At 43.7% G+C, this 9,309-nt stretch overlaps 1 long non-coding RNA gene across 1 annotated transcript; it reads right to left on the bottom strand.

The window, feature by feature from the left end:
• Positions 5,239-5,512, bottom strand: LOC109832593. Its single transcript, XR_002244802.1, has 3 exons — positions 5,480-5,512; positions 5,324-5,383; positions 5,239-5,250 (listed from the first exon to the last, which is right to left on the bottom strand). It is a non-coding gene; the product is annotated as an uncharacterized LOC109832593 (long non-coding RNA).

The following is a 9,309-nucleotide window of genomic DNA, read 5'->3' as shown; positions in this document are numbered from 1 at the left end:
AAGAGTCGTGATAAAACGACCACATTAACGATCTGAAAAACAATGTCGAACTTATGAGGACTCATCAGTTAAAGATGAACCCAACTAAGTCTTTCCTTGGAATGTCGAGCGGTAAATTTCTTGGATTCGTCGTCACCACAAAAGGTATTCATATTGATCCTGATAAGGTGAAGGCAATACACGAGCTACAACCCCCGAGAAATCTTAAAGAACTCAGAGGGTTGCAAGGTCGACTGGCATACATCCGTCGATTTATATCAAATCTGTCTGGAAAATGTCAACCGTTCTCTAAACTCGCGAAGAAAGGTGTGTCGTTCATTTGGGATGAAGCATGCCAAAAGGCATTCGAAGATATTAAGAAATATCTGGCGAATCCACCTATTCTCGTTGCACCGAAATCGGGCAAGCCGTTTTTGATTTATGTTAAAGCGACGAGCCATTCGTTAAGTGCGTTACTTGCACAAGACGACGATAACGGTCACGAGCAAGCTGTGTATTATCTGATTCGTACATTGGTGGGAGCTGAGTCTCGTTATTCAATGATTGAGAAAGAATGCCTCGCCTTGGTATTCGCGATTCAAAAAATACGACATTATTTAGTTGGACAGACAATTTATGTCATTTCTAACATAAATCCTATCCGAGTGTTCATGACCCAACCGGCCTCCATGAATTGGCGTTTAGCCAGATGGGCTTTACTCTTATCGCAATATGACTTGTACTTCAAGCAACAGAAATCGGTGAAAGGACGAGCTATTTGCGATCTTCTGGCAGAAAACCCTACGAAGGATGTAGTCGAATTGTACGACGATCTGCCAGATGAAACTCACGAAGTAAATGTCACATCACATCAACGAGTGTGGCAATTATACTTCGATGGGGCTTCCCGTGCCGCCAATATAGCGAGCGCACCCGGATGTTCTAAAATCTCCTCAGGAGTGGGAGTTGTTTTAGTTTCCCCGGGAAAGCATGTCTTACCTAGAGCATATTCGTTGACCGAACCATGTTCTAATAACGTAGCCGAGTACAATGCACTGATAATTGGACTCAACTTTGCCAAAGAGCTGGGGGTCGAATACCTTGAAGCTTTTGGAGATTCTCAACTGGTAGTTAATCAAATTCGAGAAGAGTATGAAGTCAGAAATCAAGACCTGATTCCATACCACCAGGTGGCCATTGAGGTGACAAGCTCGTTTGAAGAATTTTTCATCGAGTACGTTCCGCGTCTCCAAAATACGTACGCAGACGCATTAGCGGCATTGTCAGTATCTCTGGCTCAGCCTCCCGAGACAGAACAATTAATTACAGTGAGAACTCACCAACTTATCGTTCCTATCTACGATTCGGTTGCCAAAGAAGCACACTCCACAAGAGTTGAACCCGAAGTTCGAGATTGGCGATTCCCCATTATTGATTATGTCTTGCACGGTATCTTACCTGAAGATGTGAAAGAAAGGGATTCGATTCGGCGGAGAGCACCGAGATTTTACTACAACGCTGAATCGCAAATGTTGTACCGACGGTCATACGACGGTCTATTGCTCCGTTGTCTTTCCAATAAGGAAGCAGAACAAGCACTCGAAGAGGCGCACGAGGGGACATATGGCGCACATCAACCCGGTCCTAAGCTCTGTGATCGACTTAGAAGAATTGGATATTATTGGCCAACTATGATAAAGGACGCAGCTGAATACGCCCGACGACGTCAAGCATGTCAATTACATGCGAACTATATGCACCAACCTCCAGAGTATCTACACCCGTCAGCAACGTCATGGCCGTTTGAGACTTGGGGAATGGATATTGTTGGTCCCATAAATCCCCCATCAGTTAAAGGTGATCGGTTCATCCTAGCAATCACCGATTACTTCTCTAAATGGGCTGAAGCGATTCCGCTCAAAGAAGTCAAAACGAATAACGTCATCGCATTCATCAAACACCATATCATCTACCGGCATGGTGTCCCAAGACGAATCATACATGACAACGGTCCTCAATTCGTCAGCAACGCCTTCATCAGGTTTTGCGAGAAGTTCAGAATTCAGGATATTTCGTCGACAGCTTACAATCCCACAGCAAATGGATTGGCTGAAGCTTTCAACAAGACAATTATAAAACTCTTGTCAAAACTCGTGAAAACAAATAAACGAGATTAGGATGACAAGCTTGGCGCGGTTCTATGGGCCTATCGTACCACGGTACGTACTCCGACGGGAGCGACCCCATATTCTTTGGTATACGGATGTGAAGCCGTTCTTCCATTGGAGATACAAATTCCATCTCTTCGAATCGCTCTCGCAACCCAGATGACGACCGAAGAGCAACATCAAAAACGTCTCGAAGAACTCGAAATGCTCGATGAAAAGCGGTTAGAAGCTCAACAGCACATTGAGTTCTACCAAGCTAGAATTTCCTGAGCCTTCGACAAAAAGGTTCGACAACGGAGTTTTAAAGAAGGAGATTTGGTCCTAGATGAGAGACGGCCTATGATCCTCAACTCCAAAAAGAAAGGAAAATTTGAACCAAAATGGGAAGGACCGTTTGTAATAGAAACAGTCTATTCAAATGGTGCTTATCGCCTAATTACCCAAGATGGCAACAAATTGATGATGCCAATAAATGGGAAGTTCCTGAAAAAATATTATCCATAATATATTCAGGATAACCTATGTAAAGCGGGAAGTTCCTAGAGAATCCTATATAGGATATTTCAGGATAACCCGAGATCAGTTCACTATTTTAAATGAGAAGCTGGTCATTTGAATAATTCATTGTTCTTTTACAACTCTTGTTGAGACGAGATTCAAATTTGTAAACAATTAATCTTTCCTCACAAAATCTCTCATCGATCGAATCGATTGACAAAAAGTACACCAAAATCCGTCATGGATTAAAATCATTCAAACTTTCACCTTTCGATTCTGGGTTTATCTCTACCAACAAACAAGAGACCAGGAGATAGAATATAAAATTCTTCCTCTCCGATTCTGGGTTTATCTCTACCAACAAACAAGAGACCAGGAGATAGAATATAAAATTCTTCCTCTCCGATTCTGGGTTTATCTCTACCAACAAACAAGAGACCAGGAGATAGAATATAAAATTCTTCCTCTCCGATTCTGGGTTTATCTCTACCAACAAACAAGAGACCAGGAGATAGAATATAAAATTCTTCCTCTCCAATTTCGGGTTTATCTCTACCAACAAACAGGAGACCAGAAGATAGAATATAAAATTCTTCCTCTCCGATTTCGGGTTCGTTGTCCTATATAGGAAACACAACCTACTCACACTTTAAAATCCATGTCGTTCATACATGGGGGATGTTATCTCTATCCCTTATTAGAGATAAGCCTACATCTAACACATGTAGCCTACATATTCAATATTGTAGTTTAAAGTCTAAAAGAGTTTAATTCTTTTAGCCCAACGTCATATGTGAAACGGACCTAGATAATTCACATACTAGCCTGACTCAAACGGTAATCGGTAAAGGCATATCAAATCCGTTGATGGCTGGAGATTTGCCAAAAATCCTATAAGTATTATGGTTATTTATTCTAAACAAGAATGAGTAATCATAATAAAATCTTAATAAGCAAAAGGATTCAATATATTGACCAAGAGTGTTCAAACAAAGCTAAAAAGAAATATATGTTCTCCAATTACAAAAGTTTATACTGACTAATCTGATTTTCAAGTTTTGAAAGCTCTAATGCATAAGCCTGTTCAAGCTCAGCTGCCAATTTAATCTTGAAGGCTTCTTCGTCAACACTTTGAAGCGCGGCGACCTCTTGTTCCTTTTCAGCAAGTATTTTATCTTGAAGGTTCAGCTGCTGTAACAGGTTTTCTTCAACCCGAGTTTCCTGCTTCAACTCGGACTCCAAGACATCATAAGCATCCTTGGCCATTGCAAGTTCCTCCTCTAAGTGAGCTATTTCCGCTCGACTCGATTCTAAATCCCGGCGTAGGTTAACCTTGGCTTGTGTTCTTTTGCCAACATTCACCCTAAGTTGATCACTTCGAGTTCTTAGCTTTTGAAGTTCGAGGTTAGCTGATTGTTGGGAATCACGTCACGCTTGCAACTTGGATTCCATGTGGGAAGCGATGTAAGAGGGTATGCCTTTGGTACGAAGAGCTTGTAGAAGTTCAACATGTCGCTTCAAATCAACCAAATAAGCGTTGATTGAATCGACTAACTCATTATACCCTTCCTCTTTGAACCCTGATATAAAACGCCCAAGAGATTTGTTATAACTCTCAAAGTACGATCCTTTGAAGAGAATACGATCCACCATAGAGTTCAAGAAGGGGATGAAGCCTTGGAGATTAGAACAGATGACGGCCTTATCCGGATCGTCGTCGACCAACAGAGCGTGAATCTGATCTGATAATGATGAAGAAAGATCTGCAAAGAGAACAAAAGAAATAAATATAAGATATGCACGCTCGCATACAACAATGAATAGAATTATCCCAAATTCAATTCTTTGATTACCTTGACTTGTCGATGCTGGGACACGTTCCACGGCAACCGAAGTTCGTGCAGAGATGGTGCTAGACGGTGGATTCACCACATCAGGCTGTTGTTCAATTGCGATTTCTGATGGCTTCGGATTCAAATCGACAAGATCTTGAGGAACAAATCCTATGAATGAGAAATGGATGAATGAACATTCTCCAAATATGGATCTAATTACGGGATACATTAAAGGAAACATGTACCAAGTTGAGCCGAAGTAGCAGGGGGTTGCTCTTCCACTGTAGCCTTCGACCCTCCTGCTTCATGAACCACTGGAGTCGGAGCAGAAGGCACAACAGGTTCAACCTCGACAATAGCGGAAGTAGGAGGAATAGTAACTGGCGGGTCAACTTCAGCTGGGGGACTTGCCAAAAGTAAGAAATCCAAACCTTCAGGTTGATCGCACTCACCAATGATGGTAGAAGCATCAACTTCATTCGTTGGTCCTACGTCTAAAATTCTTATTTCAGTCATCCAAAAGCAATAAGAGATGAAAGTATAGTTGAAAACTTGAGTCTGAAAAGACATACCTTTTGATGCACCTACTTCAGTTGAATCAACTCGAGTAGTTGGTCTTGCAGTAGTAGGTGGAACCGGAGCTGACAGTATATCGGAGATCTCCTGGTGTACATCTTCGGAAATATCAAGATCAAAATCACGTTCATCGAAATCTCCGATATCCATATCATGGGTAAGTTCTGTGTCTCTCGGTTCGCTGACAGGGATGTCTATTAAGCAGAAGAATCCATCAATGCATATGCAAGAAGTACGAAAGAATCAAAGCAAACAAAATAAGGTTACCTTCAATAGCAGTTGCGGGATCAGCAGCGCTACTACCCGCACTCACCTCCTTTAGTTTAACTAAAAGAAGATAAAGCGCACAAGTTAGTAGGAGAGGAACACGTTCCGATTCACTTATCTCTCGAAAATGCCCCCCAAATGAGAAAACATTTGTACCTGTGTCAGCGGTTGGCGAGGTCGATGTAGTGGTCGGAGGGGCAGTGTCCATATTGAGGGGTTCTTCACTCATCGCTCTTTGTACCTATTGAGTGAAGCTGGATTTATCAACATCCATTAAACCCGGAGAAGAAGGCTCGGGAATGATTTCTCCTTCCTCTTCTAGCTCAACTGCAATAGCAAAAGAATAAATAAGATGCTATATTCAAAGATAAGATAATGAAAAGGAGATAAAATGAGATTTTACCCCCTTTATCAACTGAAAGATCCTGAGTAAATCTCTCTTCAAGTAATGGGGAAAGTTGATGTTGGTGATGAGCTGTCTTCTTAATCCTCTTTGAAGCACGAGAGTCACGAGGAACCTCAGAGCTCTCATGGCGAAACTTGGTGCGTAGTTCGGTTCCTTGAGCTGGCCGAGGTTGAACCTCAGAAGGAGCAGTAGGCCGAGATCTTTTCCTGCTAAGAAGCGGGACAACGTCTTCTTCCTTTTCTTCCGCCTCTTCCTCCCGCGCGGTCCATTGAACAGTCATCTTGTTGGAAGTCGACAAAGGAATGTTCTTTTCCTTCATCTGTATACCTTTTGAAGGAATACCCGGTGACGAGGGTGAAGAAGCCCGACGAGTTCTGTAGGCCACAGGAGAAGGAGGAATATCCGACGAGTTCTGTAGGCCACAGGAGAAGGAGGAATATTAATCTTCGTCTCATCTTCCTCACTGGATGTCTCGAAGTCGTCACTCTCTTCGGAATCAGCTGCCTATTTTCCTTTGCGGGAAGATGTAGCAGGTTCCTTTTCTTTTCTAGATACAATTCTCCAAACCACAGCCTCAGATTCCAGTTCGGAAATCTTCTTCTTCGCAAGAGGAGTGTTGGCGGCCAAAATCCACCGGCAGTAGAGGAGATTCCAGTTCGGAAATCTTCTTCTTCGCAAGAGGAGTGTTGGCGGCCAAAATCCACCGGCAGTAGAGGAAAGTTAAGTGAAGATCAGGCTCAGCGACAGGCAAACTAAACTGAGCTTCGGTACAGCCAGCAACATTCCAGAACCAAGCTCGTACTCCATCAATGAGACCTCCGCAGTTTATTAACCATTTATTGGGATTCCCCACGTACAGCTGACCGTAGCCGAATTGTCGAGCAAAACGGTAAGGAAAATAAGGCTCGATCCTGCAAAAGTTCTTCGATCGGAAAACATTATAACCTGGTCAAATGTTCATGAGCCAATAGAAGCTGCCCATGTCGAGAGAAGTCCTGTTAGCCCCAGGCATTTCCTCATCAACGAGAGTGTCATTATAGGCACCAGAAAATCGAGGGAAACACTTGTAAAATTCCCAGCACTTGGCATTTTTAAACTGCCTCACCCTGTCGGGCCACTGTCGGGAAGGATACAACCACTTACTTTCCTCCAAGAGCTGTAGCAATGGAATTTCTGGATCAGACACGTCAGGTGCTGACATCATGTCTGTTCGGTGGAGGACCAGCCACGCCATTAAATATGTGTACGGCAGTTCAACGCTCGACAGGGGAATCTTAGTCGAAGGCTCAGCACCCGTTTTTGTAAAAGTGGTGGCCAAGTTACGCAAACCGCTATGGAGGTCAGCCATCATAGCGGAGAGTAAAGATAACCTACCTCCGACGGTTAGTTGCACGGCGGGAAGGAGAACCTCAATAGAAAGCGCCTCGGAAGATTGATGTGGCACTACACATTTCTTTAGCCATATGGCCAGATAACCAGAAAGAAGAGTTGCAGGCTTCATTCTCTTGGTGGATTGCCATAAGAAGTGTTGAATTTTGTGCCCCTGAGAAAACCACCTTCAGACGACTCAGTTCTATAAGACTGGGCGTTAATCTTCATAATCAGCCCATTAACGTCAGCAGGGGTCAGAATCGGTGATTCACAGACAGCTTCACCAGTCGAGCTCTCGAGGTTCTGAAACAAGTAGTCGGCGAACTGTTTTAAACTTACTCGAGCCGCCTTCTTACTCTTCACTTCGATCTTGGCTATCGCTGTCTGATAATGACAAGTTAACTCCCAGAGAATGTCATAAGCAGGAGAGCCAGCCTTCTTCATTTTCATAAGCTGATGGTTGTTTGGAAAATATTCTTGATAGGGAGTATTTCCCAATGATAACCCGGATACTTTCATCATTTCGTGGAGCGGAAGCCCTAACTCCCCATATTTGGTAAGAAATGTATTTGTCTCCGGAATATAAGACTCGAACAAGGCAAGGAAGTGATCTACACTGACTGGGAGACCATGCATGCTGGCTCGAATTGGAGCATATAATCCCAAATTCCTTAACCCCTGATCCCAGCGATTGAGCACGTATTTGGTCATTCTAGCCCACCATTTGTCGGGAAGAGAATGAACCCATCCATAACATCTGAATTTTGGGATAGGGAACTCTCGACCAACCCGAGCGAGCCTATTCTTTACTGTATTAGCCCTTATCATCAGTTCGTTCTGGGGCCCACTATCTGGTCCAAATATACCCGGGTGAAGACCACGAATGGTATGTCTACCGATTGAGCCAGGAGCGCTGACATCTTTACCAATAAACCCACAATGAATGTGTTCATGATCTTCCGTCAAGTGCCATGACATTTTCCTCGAAACGGCCAAGTTCCTTAATTGCAGAATTGAATATTGTCGAGGGAATGGGGGAAGGAATAGAAAGGCACCTTCATGTTCATTCAACCAAATTTCGGGGCCGCGGCAAAGATTGTCTGGATCTTCAATCGAATCCCCGAATAAATAATCAGGCTTCTTCAATGGCTCGGTAGAATTTCGGGTTGGGGTTAAAGGTGAATCAGTCAGTAGAGCGCGCAGAGTGTGACGACCTCCCTCACGAATCAACTCCGGAACGCTATTATCATGATCTTCTTTAAATTGGCGAGCCTCTCTAACCAGAAAGTCACCGCTGAAGGAGGCATGGAGAGTACCACTCTGACCTGGGTCTTCTCTATCAGAAAAGACCACAGAGGGAAAAGGAACAGCAAAGAAGATTTGAAAAACAGTTGAATGGAGAGGCTAAACATAGCAAAACCCCATACTTAGCAGCCGCGGCAATAGTTGCTACCGTGTATTACCGCGGCAGCATACACTGCCGCGCTCAGGCGTGACAGCACGAGCTGCCTCGGTAACTGAACAACGGTCCTCAATGTTGAAGAGCCTCTAATTCGATGAAAACTCGAATTTTGGCCGTGGTACACATCTTGATTGAACAAGATACGTATTTTTCAGCGTCAGTCTCGAAGGAGGATGTCAGCTCTTCCCGGATGCCCCTCGAAGGGGGCAAACGAGGTTATACAAGCAGAAAATAGTGATTTTGAACAAAGGAGGGGTTAAAAAATCACCTCCGAATGAAGGGACAGCAACCTCCGCCTCCTCCGATGCCTGGGCTACAGATTTGCCCTTGGGAACACGAACTTTCTTCGGAGACATGGTAGAAACAGTCTGAAAACAAGAAAAATTAAGGTTTTTTTTTGTGAAATCCCAAACAAAAAAATGAAATCGGACCCTAAAGCACGAGATGTAGGGGCGGTTTTTTACCTGGGGTTGGAGGAAATCAAGTTTGATCAAAGGAAGAGATCAAAATCAAAGAGAATTCAAAACCCTAGGTTTCAAAACCCTAGATCCGTTCGAACAGAAAATAGCCCAAAGATGAAGAGGTGGAAAGGGGAAAAGCCAGAAAAATCCTTTTATAGGGTTTTGGAGAAGGTTTCGAACTCAAAGAGGCGGGGAAGAATGACCCGAAACAGCCCAAACCAGTCTTATAAACCCGACTGGCTGAAGCGCTGCGCGGCACTCGATACTGTCACGCTCGAGCGCGGCA

This window comes from Asparagus officinalis, chromosome 3 (genome assembly GCF_001876935.1).
Source record: "Asparagus officinalis chromosome 3, Aspof.V1, whole genome shotgun sequence".
Taxonomy (NCBI): Eukaryota; Viridiplantae; Streptophyta; class Magnoliopsida; order Asparagales; family Asparagaceae; genus Asparagus; species Asparagus officinalis.
Note: the sequence above shows the minus strand (reverse complement) of the source record. Positions and strands in the feature narration are given on the sequence as shown.